Source organism: Dryobates pubescens, chromosome 15 (assembly GCF_014839835.1).
Source record: "Dryobates pubescens isolate bDryPub1 chromosome 15, bDryPub1.pri, whole genome shotgun sequence".
NCBI classification, from domain to species: Eukaryota; Metazoa; Chordata; class Aves; order Piciformes; family Picidae; genus Dryobates; species Dryobates pubescens.
The window spans coordinates 19,847,724-19,868,964 of NC_071626.1; positions in this window are offsets into that span (position 1 = coordinate 19,847,724).

The following is a 21,241-nucleotide window of genomic DNA, read 5'->3' on the forward strand; positions in this document are numbered from 1 at the left end:
ATTACAGCATTTATTTGCCCTTTTACAAATTATTTTCTGTTTCCAATTTGTAATTACAGAAGTGCTCTTAAGTCTTGCTAAATAAGCCCAGGCTTTGCCTTACCATTACATTTGTCTGCTGTTGTAGTTCAAAATAAACTGGAATTAAAACAGCAGTCTCTTGGTACTCATCTTCCTGAACACAGAGGCTGAGTATGGAAGAAAGAGGTCTGAGCAGAGTTTCCTTAAAAGCAGCAAAGAGGGTATAAAAGGGCTCAGAATACCAGATGACAGAAGTTAGGAGAGGTTTCTCCAGAGCAAGAATGAACTTCAGCCTTTCTGGAAGAAAAGAAAAAGGAAGACCTGAAGGCATAGTCCAAGAGCTGCATGTGCTCTTGCCAAAGAGTAATTCTCATAACAAGTTAGACTTGTGCAATGCTTGACTCACTGCAACTGGAAATAAAGCCTTCACTGGCTTGAAGAAGAAACAATAATAATAATTAAAAAGGAGATATAAAGAAAAAAAGAAAGAGAGGGGACATCTTCATATAGAAGATTTGACTTTTTCTGTTCTTTCTGGTCCCTTAAGACAGGATCCCATCTGACATTTACATTTCTATAACTCCATGGGGAGTTAAAAGCAGTTTTGGACATGATTCACCCAGACTGTTTTAGCATCTAACACTGATTAGACAAATTTGCAAACTGCCTGTTCTTGCCATTGATTAACAGTGACTCCTGACATCCATCTAGAAGTAGAGGTTTACACTGCTGAACTTGGAAAAGAGTCACCACAAGTCCAGGGCAGGTGAGGTTGGGGGGTATCACCAAGGCTGTTGTCCTGGGCTCCTTGAGCCTGGCAGGGAGCAAAGCAGCTCTTTAGGGAAACATCCTGTGCCAGCTGGGAAGCTTTTGCTTCAGTACCATCCCTAACTTTAAGGCTTGTTGACAAGCTGACTGTGCAGGTCTAAACGATGTAAGTGATATCTCTGGGCCTAAATTGCTCCCAGTGAAATTTGAATTACACCATTCTCTTTTACAAGCATATTACCATGTACAAGAACTCTCTGGACCCACTTATCCATTAAATACACCAAAGACCCAGACTCCCTAAAGACATTTGCTGGGATGAAACCAGCGGCATTTTCCACTGGTAGTTTCCAGGACCCACTTAAGCTCCACTGTGCTGCAGTGGCTGTTGGCATTCTCCTACAGACACAAAGAGACTTTGACAGAACTTAGAACTAGAGTTATTCTTTGGTTCAAGGTAAATGGCTACAAAACCCAAGCAGTTATGAACTCACGGGCTTTGGCACCAGCTAGCTTAAGCAATAGCCCAGATTGCAATCAGGACATAAATCAGAGCTAGCGCACTATGTTTTGGAGAAATAACTTATTCTATGCTGTGGTATCTCCACATGCCAAGCACTCACTCTTCCAGTGTCTCACAGGAAAGAGTAGCACCTTCTAAACCATTAGCACCCTTCCAGCTAGTGCAGCTATGGAAAGTCACTGGGAATAAAAGTAAGCACAGTGCTCTTTTATTTGTGGCACTTCTATTTCCTTTAATGTGTGCCTGATAAAATGTTTCCTAAGCATTGCCTTTAGTATGTGTTTATCCCAAAGGGACTGTTCCAGTAGGACAAAAAATGTAGCACCCACTACTGCCAGGTTTGCCTTCAAAGCTATGGATACACACTTCATTCACTTGAATAAATTTCCTTTATCTAATACATCCAGTGACGCTTCAGGCTTCTGCTTGATGAACATGTCCTACCTTTCAGCCAGAAACTCTGAAACAGAAGTTAAGTTAGCTAAGAACAAAGTTACCCTCGTGAAAATATTTGTCATGAAAGCTCAAGTTTCAGCAAGAGGCACGTGCTATTTTTGAATATTCTCACCAGAAAAGACCACTAACTTTTTAGGGAGTCGGAGGTTGAGATGTGCTAAGTGCTTTCAACTGTCATTTATTTTGGTGAGAAAGAGGACACACTTAAACAGGATAGCTGTCCTTGTATGCAGCTAAAATAAACACTTTTCTTCCACCTGTATCTTTGTTAAGGGGGGGAGGGGGGGGAGTGAAGCCAAAGAGCATAAAGAATGTTGCCTCACTTTCAGCTTTAACCATTTGCAAAGTAATAGAGAGCCTCTTCCTCAGCCTCAGAGAGACTAAAATCATTCCCACTCCCTCCTGACAGCGGGTCCACTGCCGCACGTGTCCCCAGCCCAGCAGCAGATGACACTCCCCACTCCTTTAAAGAGTACCCTGATAATATGCAGGGCTAAAATGTCAGAAGCTATTAGAAACTCTCCGGCACACAATATATCTCCATCCCCACGTTTTCCCCTTGCACTAGGCAACAACAGACAACAGGCATGCAAACTGCTCAGCTGCAACTGTTCCAAGTCGAATAATTACAACTTGTCAGAAAGAATTAATTTTCCCATTTCTCATAAAGATGTGTAAAAATTACCATGTTATTATACACTGACACTCTCTGGAGGCAGACACAAAATTTAATTTTGAATTCTTTCCGCATATTAAATTAAATCCATAAATAAGAGTTTAGGCATTCACTCGGAAGCATATGTTCATTGGGAGCGAAAGCCAACACGAGCCTGGCTGTAATGGTTGTTGTAATGTTTTAATAGCTCGCTTCTTCTAAGCACCAATAAATTTACATGATCATAACAGTCGTGGGCATACAAGAAGCCCATTACTGTCTGGGCACAGGCAGCAGCGTTAACAGGAGGGAAAAATGGAATGGGGGGGGTGGGGGTGGGGGGAGAACCCTTAAATAAAATTAGGCAATTGCACTTGTCAGCTGCTCCATGATTGAATTTTTAATATTGTGGTCAATTGGTCAAAACAAATAATGGGATAAAATATTTTAATGCATTTAAAACCTGCTTCTGTGGTTAACAGAGTTTATCTACCTCTTTCTATATATGGCTGCGGACTTGTCAGGCTGCACTCCCATTCTGTGAGTGCTCAGACAAGAGGAAATTTCCCTTGTCGTGGTGTCCTCTTGCCCAGCTCCTGCTGGTCGGTGGCACAGCACTCGGGACCCTGCCATGAGAGGCTGGAAAGGGCCTGTGCACGGCCATGCTGCTTCCCAGCACCGAACTACATTGCTGCAAAGTACTTTTGGCTGATCCCAGTAGATGTTGAAATAAAGCACAGAGGTAGGGTGGATAGCAGTTAGTGCCACACCCTTCAGGATGCTAGGCAGAGCCCAGCAGCCTTAGAGCTGAGCAAAGAAGCAAACCTTGACTCACCATCTATGTTCACCTCACCAATACAATCCCAGCATAACCCCACCAAAATTGGCCTTGCTACAGGCTGGACTCATACAAAACTGACCTACATAATTGCTCCCTTGGCCAAGACTGTTTCAGTTACACAAGTGGGGGTGAGCAGGTTAACTCCCCCCTTTTTCAATTTCTAATAATTTATGGTTTAGATACATTCACAAGTGAAGCAGAGTTTCCCAACAGGAAACTGAAATGTAATATAAAGGTTAGCTATAAAGACAGGCTCCTGGAACTAGTTTTTAAACAAGGGCAATGAAAGATAACAGCTAACCTTATGCTTTGCTCAGATTAAAGTCTCTGCTTTCTTTACACATACACTCAGATGATTCTTTCAAACCTCAATTGCTTTTTGAAAAACAAAAATCCTAGTTCTCTCTAAAGCTCTGTTCACCCTCACTAAAATTGGGAATACATGCACAGAATGTGTGTCTGCATTCAGCACATAGATGTGCACAGCCACACACCTCCAGTGGATCATACTGCAGGGTGGAAGGCAATCCAGCTCCTAGAAAAACCTTGGTGTATTACTGCTCCTCACAACATGTTCTTTCAACCAGAGTAGGCAAGAGATGCACAAGTCAGTATTGTCTCTACAACTGACTAAAATAAGTTTATGAGGTAGTAATACACAGAGCAAAACAAGCCATGGATAACCAAGCACTTACCAACTGAAATACCACATTTTTAAAATTCAATGAAAACTCATTTCCCACTGACATCAACAGAAGACTCTCAGTGGCTGTTATAGGATTTGGACAGGTTACTAAATTCTCAGTTATCTACCTGATACTTCACTGCCTTCCAGAAGTCCAGTCCAGAGCACTCAGGTCTGTGTGACTCACTCAGGGATGAGAGTCCTGAATCATGGCATCAGGTTTGGCTGCCACAATGTTTTGCTGGTTGCTGACTTCTTGCCCAATCCACTGTCTGGATTGGGCAAGAAGAGGTCAGCAGCCAGCAAAGAGCAAGAATCCTTCTTCAGTAATATCACTCAGGCTTTCACTTCTCAGAGACTGAATCCATCCAAGGTCAATTATAAGCAATCATTAAAAAAGAAAAAGGCAGTTTGAAATCTGCTGGGCAATTTCCAGCCTGCAGCACAAATTGGGGCTGTCAGGAGATACCACCATAAATGCTATCTCAGGCTGTCTGCTACAGGTGATGCTCACACTATCAATGATGGTATGCTGCCTGGCTCGCAGATGCTCCCAGTGCACAAATTTGCCAAATTCACTGCACCAAGCTGAGTCTTTAATAATCAAAGATAATGGGATAAAGCAAAGGAGAGCCCAGCAGCAGTAATGTGGTTTCAGTAAGGTGTAAAAAGTTCACCAGCAAGGAGTGATAGCTTTGTACAGACTCCCCAGTTAAGGGCAGAGGGATTCAGAAAATTAATATGACAATAAAATTTAAAAATCAAACTTAGAAGCTGAGAAACTTTGACACTGCCTGAATTATTAGTGCATCGGACAGGAGACAGAGTTCTGGAACCAAAACTTTGCAGGAGCTTTCAAGAAGGTATTTTGCTGGTGTGGCATGGCTACTTCCAAAAAACCTGAAGAACTGATTTTTCACTTTTCATCAACTAATCTTATTCTTACTCAGAGATGCAGTGATTGACATCCTTGTCACCAACTATGTAGCAGCTTCTCTGAAATAAATTTGCAATCACAGTCTAGATCCTAGTGAACAAAAAAACCCCAAACCACCCCACAACGCAAAACCCCCCGAAGCACTTGGTATTAATTGGCCATCCTTGCCGGTGGTCTCAGGACGGAGGCCATGGGCACGGAAAATGAACAAGCTCCTGACCTTCTTCTGATCCTCTCCATGAGGGCTGAGACAATGACTGGGCTATGCACTGCCATTTCCTATTTAATTAACCAGCTAAATGGAAGATTTCCTCTGTGGCTAAATGGGAGACTTCTTTTTCCAGTTCTGCTCTCAGTCTACTGACTCTTGCAGTCACTTAAGTTGACTGTAACATTTCAAGGAAATAACTCCCTCCAATTTTCCTAACACAAAAGGAAGAATATCGCAGCAGTACTGCAGCTCAGTTTATGTAGAGAGAGTTATAGATGTGTCTTTTGATTTGCATCATTCTATTCTTTTTTCAAGAGACAACCCATATCATTATTCTCCTTAAAATATATGATACGTTTACCTCTAATCCCACCGCAGAGAAAACTTCACAAATGTGAGAAAAAGTTGATTCCATGTAAGATGTACAAACTTCAGCTACCTGATGGTGATGATATATGCACATTATATAATACATACATGTGGAAAACAGCCTTGATGTGACAGCTGAGTCCTGAGGCATCATAGTAGTTGCTCTGCGTTTGAAAGACAGCTTCTCTACCAAACCACTCAAACAGTAAAATGAACACAATATACTCTGCAGCTAAAACTATGCCCTTAAGCTTCAGTTGGAAGAGGAAAAGAAAACTTCTCATTGAAGTCTATTTTAATTAGGACTGCAGAGAACTAGTTTGAATGAAAGCCTGCTTTTTCTTTCTCCAACCCCCCCCCCCCCCCCCCCCCCTTATTTTTTGTTTCAAACCCCAAGCTAGAGTTAAAAAAATTTCTTGGGTAGGGTGGAAACCAAGTGAAAAGCTGAAGCAAACTTACATTTGAAGGTCCTTTATCTGAAGAAATTCCCTATAAAAACTTGGATTTGGGGATGACAAAGATAGGATGAGTTCTTATATTCAGTCTGCTTCTCCCATATGATCTGCAGACTGGCTCTGTCACAAAAGCTAGAAAACACTAAACAAGTTATACAGCATTTGCTTAACTGACAAAATATTCACTGATTATTACTGCCATTAGCCTGTTCTTTTTGATTTCCCTATGTATTTGTTTCTCAGCATTTTGGATGTTTAGTATCCTGACATGATGTGTCTCCAAAGCTTTGTCAGATGCTGTCTTTCTAGATTAAATACATACGGAAGGATATGCTTTATGCCTGTGACAACTGCCTTGTTTAACGATGGACTTCTGGAAGGTCACAGAACCTATGTCCATCTGTGCATGTGAGAACAGCTCTGTGGTACCCAGCTCTCTCCACTCATGATAGATTTAATAATTATGAAAAGTCTGAATCACAGCACAAAGAGTTGGAAAGCAGACACTGCGTACGTCCCTCGCACCCACCTGGTTGTCTGGAATACCCTCTCAGCTGTTTCTGAGGATTTGGGGTTTTTTTGTGTCTGTTTCCCTGCCTGGGGTATCAGTTTACCCCTTGTGTCTCAGGATCATGTGCTGTTTCTTTAAATCCATGGATCTTGGATCAAAGATTTGGAGTTTGTTTCTGGATGGGGGCAATACAAAGCCTGTCTAAGCAGATGCAAAAAATATTTTGAAACAACAAGGCTGCAGAATTCAGTAAGGAGGCAAAACAAGAGAGCTTCAGTACCACTCCAGCGCAGGCATAAGGAAACCGTAATCATATCTAATTAGAGTTAAAATAATGTTTCCCTTTGAAATGTTTAATTAGCTCTGTTTTATTACATAAACATTCTTGATGCAGAGCATACTGAGCTAGAAGAGTCTGATGAGTTAAACAGCGCAAAGTGCTCAGGCGCCCAGTGTGGGGCAAAACCTGACAAGGAGTGGCTGTTGTTACCAGATGTCTGGACCATCAGTGCAACCATGATGCTTGCTGCAAACAGCAGGCTATCATTTCAACCTTTGTTGCCTTTACTGAAGCCTCCCATCGTGCTTTCAATTTAACAGCATCACAAGGAGACAAAGAAATTTCTTACAATATGCCTTTCAGTTCGGAGACAAATCCCATTGAAACTTGTTCAACCTCTCATAACGTATTAGTTATTGTTGCCAGTCTGCATGTCCTCTGGCAACACACTACTTGTTTCTGGAGAAGGGAAGCTTTTTCTTCCCCCCCCCCCCTTTTCTGTCTCTCCCTCTTTCCTTTTTTTTTTTTTTTTTTTTTAATTCTTGCCCTTCAGTTTGATAAAGCAAGACCAGATTTACTGGCAAACTTACAGCATGCTTGTCACAAGCTTGCAGCAAATTTAATTAACCTTATTACAAATATGGTTTTCTTGAAGATTACATCACAATCTGGTTTCACATCGCCTGCTGCTGATTCAACATATTCTGTGCTTTGGAGAATATGTTCATTTTCTGAAAAAGGTCAAAATGTTAAAATATCTAAAACTTTACTATTTCTTCTGAGTTCCTGTTCAAATGTTGTGCTGGATCAACACTTTGTCTGACAAGCAGCGTTCTCTTGCCACATGCCAGTTGTAGGTAGGTTTACCACACAATACAGTTTACATCCCTTTAACAACAAGGATGGACCAGGTGATGGAAAATTTGATGCTGGTTTAACCCCTGATCGGCACACCAGGACAAAATCACTAGAAATGCATTACTGGAATGAGCCTTGCCCAGCAAGCTAGAAACAAGTCAAAGTTGCTACCATAATTTGGAATTTCAGCTGCACAAGGACTGAGCTAAAATATTACTTTTGCTCAGGAACACTGACAGTGAAGATGCATTAATTGGTTTAGTTTAGCAAAATAGGTTTTAAATCCTGAAATGTTTTGTAAGGGATTTTTTGGTCTCCAGAAACTTGAAAGAAGTTTCCTGCAATGGAAAAAGTTGGCATAAGATTTCTAGCAGTGTACTCTAAACCCAAAGGAGCTGGAAAAACTCTTGATTGCTTCCTTAAACTGTACCTGAATTCAGAACCTTTAACTACTTGCACAGACTGACAGCCTCCTTGAAAGTGCACACTCTGATACAATTGTGGGAGAAATTTTGATTCCTTACACGTTCCTTTTTTCATTTAATGTCTAGAGGAGAAATGTCCTTGTCCATATTCACGTCGTAACAAAGCAGGACTGGCATGGCATGGGAGGAAGCAGAGGAAAAAAGTCACAGCATCTGTATGAAAGTCCTCTTTGATAAAGCACAAAGAGAGATGTAAACCAAACACATCTTTGCCCTTTGTTACCTCTTTAATTGTTAGCACACAGGTTATCAGATCAGTGGATAAAACATGCTTATGTGGAAAAACCTGAAGCAAACATTAATACAGTGGCAGTGATCTAAAACCTTGGCGTATGCAGGTAAGGTCGTTGACTGACACAGAACAAATGCATCAAAGACACTCCATGAAAAGCAGCTATGCTCTAGAGAAGACAATTTGTGAATGCAGAAGGTAGTAGAGGGTCTAAATGTGCCTATTGTGTGTCAGCTTTCATAGGCTACCAAGGTGCTGACTCCCACATGACAAAGGATGCTGTTTGCATTTACACCTGGGTGTACATAATACAGATCTGGGGTTCTTTATATGCTTGAACAGAGAAGTTTGAAAACTCAAGTGAGAGCACTCATTAAAAAAAATAATCTAAAAGAGTCTGCCTACCAAGCTTACTGTTTTTCACTGCAAGAGAAAAATCAAATCAAGCCAAACTCTCCACCCCATCCCAATAACCAAAAGCTTTCACACTGTCCTGATAAACTTAATCTGTGGGCCATTGTAACACTGCCATGCATGGAGGTTGTACACTATTTTATTAACTCTCTTTACAACTAACAAAATATAATTACTAAATAATTGAAACAGAACTCAAGTCCTTGATTATCTCAAGAATGTATAAACCATTAGGGACAGATTCTGAAACTTTCTGCAAGATATTAAAAGAATTCATTAAGAAATGGACAAGCTAACTAAGGAAGATGTGCTACTAAGACTGTTTCTCAAGAAGCAACAAGAAATGTTGGGGATGTGAAAAATCAAGGGGAACCTTGGCCAAAGCAGCTCTGATATTGAGGATTTTAAGCTTCGCAGAAGAGTGAGGAAGATATGGTAGGATCACTGCTTTTGACTTCAGGAGAGCAGATTTCAGCTTGTTCTGGGATTTGCTTTTTAGGATCCCAGGCAGATGTTCTGGAAGGAAATGGAGTTCAAGAAGAGTTGCCTGGTTTCCAAACCAGAACATCCTCAAAATACAAATATTCTATTAATATGTGCAGAAGGTCAAGCAAGGGTGGAAGAAGGCCAGCATGGGTGGACAGAGAACTCCTCAGCTAGCTCCAACACAAAGAATGTATAGATAATGGAAGAAGCTACACAGGACATACATTTCCAGAGTATGCAGGGAGTTAGCAGTGTAAGAGCTCAGCTCGAGGTGGAACTGGCAAGTGACATGAAAAGCAGTAAGTTTACAGAAGAGGAACTTCTTTAAGTAGCTTAGCAGTAAAAGGCAGAGCAAGGAAAGTATGGTCCCACTGGTCAGAGAAGTGGTGAAGCTAGTGACACAGGTCATGGAAAAGACTGAGGTACTCAATCCATTTTTTTATTCATTTTCACTGGTAAGGCTTGCCCTCAGACTTCACAGGTCTCCAAGCTCACTTGATGTCTGTGAGTATAAAGCAGTGCCCACAGCAGACAAAGGTCCAGTTCAAAGCCACTTAACCCAATGGGACATGTTCAGTAGGACCAAACAAGCTTCACCTGAGGGAGGTGGCTAGTACTACAGCAAGGTCCCACTTTATCATTTCTGAAGGGTCAGGGCAACTGGAGAAGGTAGATGGCAAGCTGAGCATGAGCCAGCATGGCCCTGGCAGCAAAGCCAGCCAACAGCCTCCTGGGCTGTGCAAACAGCATTGCTGCCAGCAGGCACTTGTGGGACCCCACCTGGTGCACTGTGTCCAGCTTCAGGCTTCCCAGTGCAAAACATTGATACATTGGAGTAAGTCCAGTGAAGGGCTGTCAGGATGGTGGTGCACTGGAACACACAGCACACAAAGAGAGGCTCACAGAATGGAGTCTGTCCAGCACTAACAAAGCAAAGCCCACAGGCAGAGGTGCTGCTTAAAAGTACCCAGAGTTTGAAGGAAAAACTAAGGCAAACCCAGAGTTTTCTCAGAGCGACACAACAATAGACCAGGAAACAATGGAAATGAGAGTCAGGTAATAAGAAAGAATTTTTACCAAGAGGGTGGTCACTTACACCAGCATCTGAGCAGAGAGACTGTGGAATCTCCATGCTTGCAAACATGGAGAACAGAAGTGGGCACAGCCATGAATAACCTGCTGCTGGAGGTCAGACAAGACTGTGTGCAGCCGTCTCTTCCAACCTGAATTGTTCTATAATTCTACGGTCACACAAAATGTGAATGAGATTTGTCTCCCAACACTTAAAAGAGGTCAAAGAAACATTCCAAACTTAGTGGAATTGTTTTGGATTCTTTGCACCATTCCAAATAGTTCCAACAGTGAGTGGTGTATTTTTACTTCTATTTCTAATAAAGGTTAGACCATCTGACTATTTATTCACATGCTACATGCCTTGTACTGGTGCTGTATACCAAACACCCTCTTCAAAACGGGCTAAAACAAACCTGTATCCCATCCCACCCTGCCACTTCTAACTAATTTACTGTTACTTGATATTCATCCATGTGTTGGTCATGAAGGTTATATACCAGAAATCTTTCTTTAGGAGTCTGTGCCTAAAAATTGGCAGCTTACCAAAGCTTTTTATTTCCCCCTCTTCTAACATGCTTCCTTTTATGAAAGCCCTTAAACATCATATGAGAGAATTCTGCTTTTTACAAGCATTAAATCCTGTTTAGATATATGGATGGTTTTGAAAAGTGTATCTGTTGGAGTTTGTGCTTCTGGCTTTCCCCTTCATGGTCCTTTTACATTCACAAAGCTTTATGCAAGCATGATAGGAAAGTGTCTGGAAACTTGAGAACACACAGGAGTTCACTATATTAATGCTGCTTTCTTCATGGGACATCCTGAGCCTTCCTCCATTTTGCTCTCTTCCAGGCAGTCTAACAGAGGGGAACATGGCAGAGTGGAATGGAAGCAAAAGAATAAATTCACTAATGGAAGCAATCACTGCCCATAGGTGTGGAGTTTCCACTGCCTTTTGTTGTTGTTGCTGTTATTGTTGTGGCTGTTTTGCTTGTTTGTTGTTGTGGTGGTATTTTGTTTGGTTGTTGCTGCTTTAGTTTGGTTTCTTTGCTTCTTTGGTTGGTGGGTTGGTTAGGGGATGAAGGAAGGCATAAGGAAAGAGATTTTTCTTCTCTAATAATTTTATACAGTGCTTTGGGGTGCTATAGAATGAAAAAATACTAAAATAACACCCAAAAGAAATATTTTAAGATCTATGACATTTCTGAACTCTCAGCTCTTGGGACACAACTGGAGACCTTTACATGACTTGCTCATTACTACTCTTACCAAAACTCCTAAAAGAGAAGACAAGACCACTAAAATAGAAAACCCTGAATGCTTTGCAGCCCCCAGCTCCTTTATAACAATCCTCCATGGACAAAACACCTGCTTATGCTGGCAAAAAAAAAGAAAACAAATCATTCTTCTTGTTTAGGAGGTTCATGTATTACTACAGTAGTTAAGACACTTGCAGACATCTTTTTCCTCAAAATTCTCAGATTTAGCTGAGCAGGGAGTAATTTTCCCATTCCTGAGAAAAACTGTGCAATTTCTAATTATTTTCAAGTTCCAAGGTGGGACAGTGGCAGCACCACTAAAAGTATGAAATACCTGAGCAAACAGATAATCAACTGCATTGACATCAGTGGTTAAAGCATTCACTTTGAACATACAACACAAGTTTCAAATTCCTATCATAATCAACTCACATGAAGGTCTTTGCCAGTCTCTCACACAGTGTACAACAATGCTTCCCAAAAGGTATGAATTGGATCTCTTGAAATCTCCTGTTACAGCCAGACAGCCAAACAAACAAGAGGTAAAAGCTCTCATCTGTCAAAAAGGACACTGAGATACAAGTCTAAAGCTTGAATAAGGCAGGGTAAGAATTTATCAAGAGGAGTAAAGTCACAAGCAAGTTCTCCTCTCCATTCAGATCAGAAAAATTTAGAGATTTTTCTCATCTGGTTTTGATGACAAAGCAGAACCTGAATAAGAAACCCTGCTCCACAAAATTTTCATTGAACTTGACATATTCCAAAAAAAGAAAAGTATGGTTTCATTAGAAAAATTCCAGAGAACAATAACCTCTTTAGGTGAAGAAATTCTGACCAACTTTAAACTTTAACCTTAAGCTGTGGTAGATATAGACACTGTAGTAATGACATCTGCATTGATACAAAGAATGAAGCGTAAGTGAAAATTGCTAGGGAGTGTGCAAGCAGTCTTTCATAACCTGCAAACAGCTAGTTCAAGTGAAGGTGGTGAAGAGAGGAGTTGGAATTGTCAATGAATGTATGCAGCAAATGCCAGAAGCATTATTCAAATTCATTGTTGAGGACTGGAGACAGGAAAGCCAAGATGAAACACACTTCCGTTAAATGCCTCAGTTCATATCAATAAACAAACAAATAAAACAAACAAATGAATAAATTGATATATAAGTCACCTGACAGGAGAGCAGAGACCATACGGAAAGGGAATAGAATAGAATAGAATAGAATGGAATGGAATGGAATGGAATGGAATGGAATGGAATGGAATGGAATGGAATGGAATGGAATAGAATAGAATAGAATAGAATAGAATAGAATAGGTTGGAAGAGACCTTCGAGATCGGAAATCTCATGACAGCTAAGAAATCTGCCCTAACACCGTACAGCCCCATCCTACAGCTGTCGGGGCCATGTGTCTCACATCTCCTCTTCTGAATGACATCTACCCCTCCCCACCACAGCTAGTCATCCAGTCTGCAGCACATGCCTGGAATGGGCTCAGCATACCCAAAGAGGAACACAGATCAGATAAATTAGCCTGGCAGGCTGTATGTGTCCCACAGACTATGGATTGGTTAGCCCTGCTATAGACAGAGGAAATCCATTTCATGCAATGATCACTGATGTCTTCAGTGATACATCTAGTAATGGCACTTCTATCATAAGTTAAAAGCTTGGGAAATGCCCATAAGCTCCCTTAGGGAGAGGTTCTAGGTAAAGCTTTCTCTAATTACTTATGCTATACATCTGTGCAGCACACGCACACATTGCTCCCATCCCAATGTGAACAGTACCAATGCTTATGGCATTACTGGTAGTTCAAGTAACAAGAAAAGATGAAAATCTTGATCAGTGCTCTTTCATTTAGTCCTGTCATAAGGCAGTCAGTATCAGAACCCAGTGTTCTTTGAACAAGGCACCCTGATTAAGTGTAAGGGGTTTGTTACACCAATGATATAATAGTCTAATATTGTTTAAAAGGGTAACTCAAGACAACTGCATCACATCTAGTTATCATCAGAGACTGTTCTGTGGAACAGCATTTCATACTGCATGGATGGTGCATATCTAGTGCAGGAATAAGCAGAAACTGTAAACAACTTAAGTATTTTTATCTACTACCACCTGGGAATGACATCTGAACTTTGGTTACCAACTTGAACTAGGGGTGAAACGGCTTATGACCTGCTGCCCTGGGAGACTAATGAGATAAAATATCACTGCTGTGCCCTGTGCAAGGCTTGAGCAAGCTTTGTAAGAGTGGATGCACAGGAAGTGGACCCGTGAAAGTCTGGAAAACTCTAATGAACATCTGCAAATTGATTTAGGCTGATTAAGTAAGGTCCAAAATTAATTACATGTCCATAGGAACAGAAGGAACACTCCTGATGTAGAAGACACGTAGCCAAAGACTTGCAGCTACTATATTCCAGGTAGCTGCTTCAAAAGGTAAGGATGATAATTATCCAAAAGAAACCTATTTTTTTCAAAATCAAACATGAACAAATTCTTTTTCTCTAGATCTCTCTATGATGTCTGAGATGAGCTTTAAAAAAAAACCACAAAACCAAACCAAAAAACCCAAACAACAAAAACAAACACACCCCTCTCCCCTCAAAAAAAAAAAATCCAAACCAAAAAACCAAACAACCAACAAAAAACAACCCAAAACCAAAGAAAACAGAGGACACAGTCTCAGGCTGCGCCAGGGGAGGTTTAGGCTGGATGTTAGGAAGAAGTTCTATACAGAGAGAGTGATTGCCCATTGGAATGGACTGCCTGGGGAGGTGGTGGAGTCACCATCACTGGAGGTGTTCAGGAGGAGACTTGATGGGGTGCTTGGTGCCATGGGTTAGTTGTTTAGGTGGGGTTGGATTGGTTGATGGGTTGTACGCGATGATCTTGAAGGTCTCTTCCAACCTGGTCTAATCTAGTCTACAATCCCAACAAAACTGAGGCACAAATTCATGTATTACTTTGATTCCAACCATTCAGGTATGCCTAGAACAGATTGCACATGAATGCATCCAAGCAGGTTTCTGGGCAGTCTGTTTCAGTGCTCCATCACCTTCAAAGTGAAGAAGTTTTCCCCTATGTTTAAGTGAAAAAAATCTCCTGTGCTGTAATTTGTACCTTTTCTTCTAGTTTTCTTTTTTTCAACAAGAGAACTATCCCTCTAATAAAGACTGACATTTTTAATGGCTTCTCACATCTATATTCACAGGGGTAAAAAGAGTAGCAAAATTTTCCAAATATAATGAAAAAAGTTATTGTGGTGTGGATACATAAATCTAAAGAATTCCCTAAAAACTGGTTTGTTGGGAAAATTCAATAGTTTCCTGGGGGTTCTGGTGGACAGCAGGGTGACCATGAGCCAGCAATGTGCCCTTCTGGCCAAGAAGGCCAGTGGCATCCTGGGGTGGATTAGAAAGTGTGTGGTTAGTAGGTCCAGAAAAGTTCTCCTCCCCTTTACTCTGCCCTGGTGAGGCCACATCTGGAACAATGTGTCCAGTTCTGGGCCCCTTACTTCCAGAAGGACCTCATGGAACTGCCTGAAAGACTCCAGACCAGAGCCACAAAGATGGTGAAGGGAGTGGAACATCTCATTTCTGAGGAAAGGCTGAGGGAGCTGGGTCCCTTCAGCTTGGAAGAGACTGAAGGGTGACCTCACTCATGTTTATAAAGATGTGAAGGGCAGTGGTGAAAGGACAGAGCCAGGCTCAGTGATGTTCCATGACAGAATAAGGCACAATGGGTGCAAGCTGGAGCAGAGGAGGTTTCATGTGAACAGAAGGAAAAACTTTTCACTGTGAGCCTAACAGAGGCCAGGAGCAGGTTGCCCAGAGGCTGTGGAGACATTCCAAACCCACCTAGATGTGTTCCTGTGTGACCTACTCTCGGTGATTCTGCTCTGGCGGCAGGGGTTGGACCGGATGATCTTTTGAGGTCTTCCAACTCCTTAACATTCTGTGACTCTGTGTGAAACTCCCATCTCAAGTTTTTCAGGCCACTTCTTCAGGATAATGAGATTTAAATAGAGTACAGAAGGGCTAGAAATCCATGAGATTGTTATATTTTTGTAGTAGAGCTCAGTAATCTTCCAGCATTTCTCATTAACATGACACTTACATCACCTGTGATTAACACTTCTGCAATTAATTCTAGCTCCATTTTGATGAATAAAAATGTAACATCAGTATTATTTCAGATTTATATGACATCCTTCATTGCAAAGTGATTCTAACATGCTTTAGAACACACCCAGATCCATTACACATCGTTAACAACTCAAAAATGAAATGAGCCACCTGTGGTGGGTAGGTGAACAGCTGAAGCACAACACAATGTGTAAATGAAATGGAGAGATAATGGAAATTTTGGCTGGCATTGAAGCATGACCTCAATCTCAGAGAATAGGTCAAGGATTTTTTAAATCCCCAGAACCAAAATCTCAGCCTGAAAGCTTGAGCACAGAGAAAACAAACCAGTGGAGTCACAATTGTAAAGGTAGACCACAAACAAGACTCACACTCGTCAGAATCTGAATTTTGCTCCAAAGACCTTAGAACTTGCTTTACGGTGAACTTACCATACCTTGACTCATCAAAATAAAGAAAAATAGTAATATTACATTCTAAACCCCAAAGTCAGTTTAAAACAAACAAACAAACAAAAGTAGGAATATTGCCTACACAAGTCCTTGATGTATAAGGCTTGCTGTAACAGTGGCACAACCCCCTCCTTCTCACTGATTTTCACAGCCCTGAGGCTTTAAAACCACTACTCGAAGCCATGGACCAAGTGCATTATCACAGCTAGTGGAAAGGGTTTGGGGTTGTTGTGGCCAAAGCGCAGCACCTGGCACTTGCTGCACTTCGGCCACAACAACCCCATGAAGAGCTTTAGGCTGGGGTTGGAGTGGTTGGAGAGCTGCCAAACAGAAAGGGACCTGGGCATGCTGATTGACAGCTGCCTAAACATGAGCCAGCAGTGTGCCCAGGTGGCCAAGAAGGCCAATGGCATCCTGGCCTGCATTAGGAATAGTGTGGCCAGCAGGAGCAGGGAAGTCATTGTGCCCCTGTACTCTGCATTGGTTAGGCCACGCCTTGAGTAATGTGTCCAGTTCTGGGCCCCTCAGTTTAAGGACATCGAGACACTTGAGCATGTCCAGAGAAGGGCAACGAGGCTGGGGAGAGGCCTTGAGCACAAACCCTACAAGGAGAGGCTGAGGGAGCTGCGATTGTTTAGCCTGGAGAAGAGGAGGCTCAGGGGTGCCCTCATTGCTGTCTACAACTACCTGAAGGGAGGTTGTAGCCAGGAAGGGGTTGGTCTCTTCTCCCAGGCAACCAGCACCAGAACAAGGGGACACAGTCTCAAGCTGTGCCAGGGGAAGTTTAGGCTCGAGGTGACGAGAAGGTTCTTCACCGAGAGAGTCATTCGCCATTGGAATGTGCTGCCCAGGGAGGTAGTGGAGTCACCATCCCTGGAGGTGTTCAAGAGGGGATTGGACGTGGCACTTGGTGCCATGGTCTAGTCATGAGGTCTGTGGTGACAGGTTGGACTTGATGGTCTTTCAGGTGTCTTCCAACCTTGGTGATACTGTGATACTGTGGATGAAGCATTTCAACAGTTACCCAACTCCAAGGACAGCATTCAGCACTTGCCTTGGGAGTCACCAACTCTGTGATAGCAGATACTGACAAACTCCACTGTTTATTGCTCAAGAAGGGTTTTTTTTAAAGCTTTTTGTCTCTAATGTAGGCAAATGAAGTCTGCAAATATTCACTAAAGTCAGGCATGCTGTGAGCATCGTCTTAATGAGACCATAAGGATGCAAGCAGGAAGAGCTATTTCAGCAGGTCTAAAAGGTAATACCCAACAGTTAGATTTCTTAATTTCACCTAAGTGTGAGCAACTGACAAGAAAGCATTTCAAATGAGGAAAAGAAGCAATACCATAGCTGCCACCATGGATTTAAAGAAGATAGGCCAGTTTTCAAGAGTTGATTGTATCAGGTGAAAAGGCAAAACAAGCACACCCCAAACAATCACATGGTGCACAGCTCCTTTTTGCTTTCCCAAATACTTCAAGATAGTTCTCACTGTTTAAGAAATGTACCAAATATTTCCAACCTCTACATTTAATGTTTCTAAACAGAGAGAACATTTTTTATCCCAGGAATCATATATACTAGTCAGCACAACATCCTTCTCTGAAGAATGCCTTCAAATTACAGATGTGAGATGCAGTATAACAAATCTGTACCAATACCTTTGAAGAGATCCCAGAATGCCTCGGAATAATTTGGGCTGCAAGGGACCTCAAGTGGTCTCTAGTCCAGTCTCCTGCACAAAGCAGGGTCAGCTCAGATCAGACTGCTCAAAGCTTATCCTATCTAGTCCTGAAACCCCCAAGGACAGAGACTGCACCGCCCCTCTGGGCAACCTACTCCACCACCTGACTGTCCTGTATGAAGACACTTTTCCTCATGTCTAGTCTGAATCTCTTTGATTTCCGTATGTGTCCATTGCCATTTGTTCCTCCCACCATGTACCACCACAATGACCCTGGCTCTGTTTTCTCAATCCTCTGGCAGGCTGCCTGCAGGTAGGACCCCTAAAACTACCTCCTCCTCAGGTTGAACCAGCCCAGCTCCCTGAGCCTCTCCTCACAGGGTAGGTGTCCAGCACTCAACCACCATCGTGGCCCTCCACTGAACTCACACAGGTTTGCTAATGACTTCCTTAAATGGGGAAGGGGGGGGGGGGGGGGGGGGGGGGGGAGGGGGGGAAGGGGTGGTGGTGGGATGGAGATCAACACAAAATTCTGGGTGTGAGCTAACAAATCCTAAAAATTGGGGATGTTTCCTCACTTCCTGCAAGCTACTGGCCACATCCCTATTGATAGAACCCAGGAAGCTGCTGACTGTGTTGGCTCATCCCCAGTTTTGTGCCCACCAGGCTGCCCTTGCAGCCCTTGATACTCTCCTTGCAAGTCTTTACTGTGGCTGAGCTTTGGCATTACAGACACCATCCCTGTATGTGCAGGCAATGTCTCTTAAGCTCCTCTCCAATTCCCAAAGTTGTGTTGAACTACAGCTGATCAGAATGACTTCATTTATTGAAGAGGTTTGGGGTTTTGGGGTATAACTCAGGATTTAATGAAATTCTTGTCCTGTTAAGTGTTAACATTTTTGTCAAACACTCTAAATCTCTTCTACCTACCTTTGACTAAAAATGAAAGGGGTGGGGTATGGGGCCTGAAATCTTGAGTTTTAATTTGCAAGACATTCTATCAATTGAATTAGCTACTAAGTTTGTGGTGTAATTCATAATGCAGTCATACTACAGATTCAAGGCTCTCAGGCATTTTCCAACCAACACATCGTGCATTTTGCAGCAGGAGTACAGAGAGCAGATGGAGCACAGGTCTGACACAAGGTCACACAGCATGGCTGTGGCCATGCCAGGCATGGGGCAAAGTGATGGTGTGCCAAGACCTAGTTATGTGACTTAAAGATAGTATCATCTTTTCTTTTTTTCCTTTCTTCTCCAGAGATTATGACAGGATTTTGTTACAGAATTTTCTGCTGAAAGTAGTATTTTATTCAGGTTAATGACTTCAGATGCTCATCAATATCCTCCCATAAACAGGGAAAGAATGGCATCTGTGTCTGTGCAAGCAAGATCTCATTTATACTAAAATGTATCAGATTCCTATAGGGTCAAAACGTGCTGAGGTGCCCCAGATTAAAAGACCAGATGTTTTCTAGGTGACTTAGCTTTTCACGAAAGGAACTACATAAGGAGTGCAAGCTTTGCTTTTTAAAAGAGGCTCCGGAATTTAGTTTTCACTTTATATCTGTAAACTTATCAGAAATGAAACACTATTTCATACAAATTTGGAAAAGGCTGTAGAAGTGATGCTGCAAGCAATTCTTGCTGTAGTATGGAGGGGGGAAAGCAGGCAGCTCTTTTCCCTGCAGACTTCCCTGCTATGTTGCTCCTGCTGGACCTTTGAACATGGGAGCCACAAGTGCCTAGGAAGGCTGTGCCATTAAGTGGCCTCATTTTCAAACTCAGGAGGGAAGAAAATCTCGTGGACAAATATTAGCTCCCTTTTCAATTCTGCTAAACTACTGTATTTCACAACAGATCAAGGGAAATGATTCTGCCACTTTGCTCTGGTAAGACCTTGCCTGGAGTACTGCATGCAGCTCTAGAGCCCTCAACACTGGAAGACTACGGACCTAGCCCTATCACTACCTGACATCCTAAAGAGTGCCTCACCAGCTTTCTTGTAGTCCCCTTCAGATACTGGAGGGCCACAATAAGATCTCATCAGTGCGTTCTCTTCTCCAGACTGAACAGCCCCAACTCTCTCAGCCTGTCTTCATAGAAGTGCTCCAGCCCTCTGATCATCCTCATGGCCCTCCTCTGGACACATTCCAGCATGTTCATATTTTTCTTGTAACAGAGGCTCCAGAACTGGACATAGTACTCCAGGTGGGGTCTCATGAGAGCAGTGTAGAAGGAGTGAATTCCCTTGACCACCCTCAAAATCCACTATTTTAGAAGTTTCAAACTCACACAAAATAACCTTTCCAATTGCTACTTAATATACAGAAAAAATTAATCAAGTGATAGAATCATAGAACCAAGTACTCCCCTCTTTTTTTTTATTTGTTGGGGTTTTGGTTGGTTGGTTTTGGTAGTTTTTATTTTGGGTTTCTGTTGCTATTTGGTTGGGGTTTTTTTACCTTTTATTTAGAAAAAATCCCTCTCAGTACAACCCAGTGTTATCTCTAAATTCTCTCTCAAAGCTAACATGAGGTTACTAGTGACAAGGGAACACTCAGCCAACAGCTGACAGTAAATAAAACTATTGGAAAGTAAGTTAAACTCAAGACCTGCCCAATAAACAGCTTTATACCATCATTACACAGCCAGTAAGCCTGCACCATGTCCACTGCAGTTCTATGTTGCCATAAGCAACCTTATACCACTTGTTGCTTCACCTTCTGCTTGAGCTACTTAGGCAGCATATAAAACAAAACAAAAAACCACACACACACAAAAAGGCAAAAAGCATAGGGAGGTTAACTAGGACTAGACAAAAGGCTGCAAAGCTCAATCAAGGCAGGCATGGATCGCTGTCTTCTCAATAACATCTCTGTTCCCCCCCCACCCCCTGCCCATCACTGCCATCGCCGCACACACACACGCACTCCAGCTCCAAGCCATAAATCTTACAAAGTCACTCAGCTGACAGCCTAATAACATGAAAGAGGTATCTGCAAACAAGATGGTTTCAAACCACTGCTGGTGACCCTGAACAAATCAGGGCCCAGTTTCTTTTGCAGCTTGCATTTCTCCCCTTCAATCACTTAACCGGGCAGATTGATGTGACACTGCAGAAATAAACTAAGCTCCCTCTTGCACACTCTCTCCCTGGCCCTCCTGCTTTCTGGCATTCACTAATGATTAGACCTGGCTGTCCATACATGGCAAAAGTCTAATGCTCACAGTCATTTGGGTGCCAGAAATGCAGCTTCCCAACAACAGGGGATAAAAAAAACACCACCAAAACAACCCCAACACAAAAAACCAAACCACCACCCTCCCACTTCTCGCTATCTTGTGTGCTGTCATTCATTATTTAAGAATTTCTCCCTTTAAAAGAAATATGAAAAGCAAACATGACACAGTACAACCCATCTCTCCAC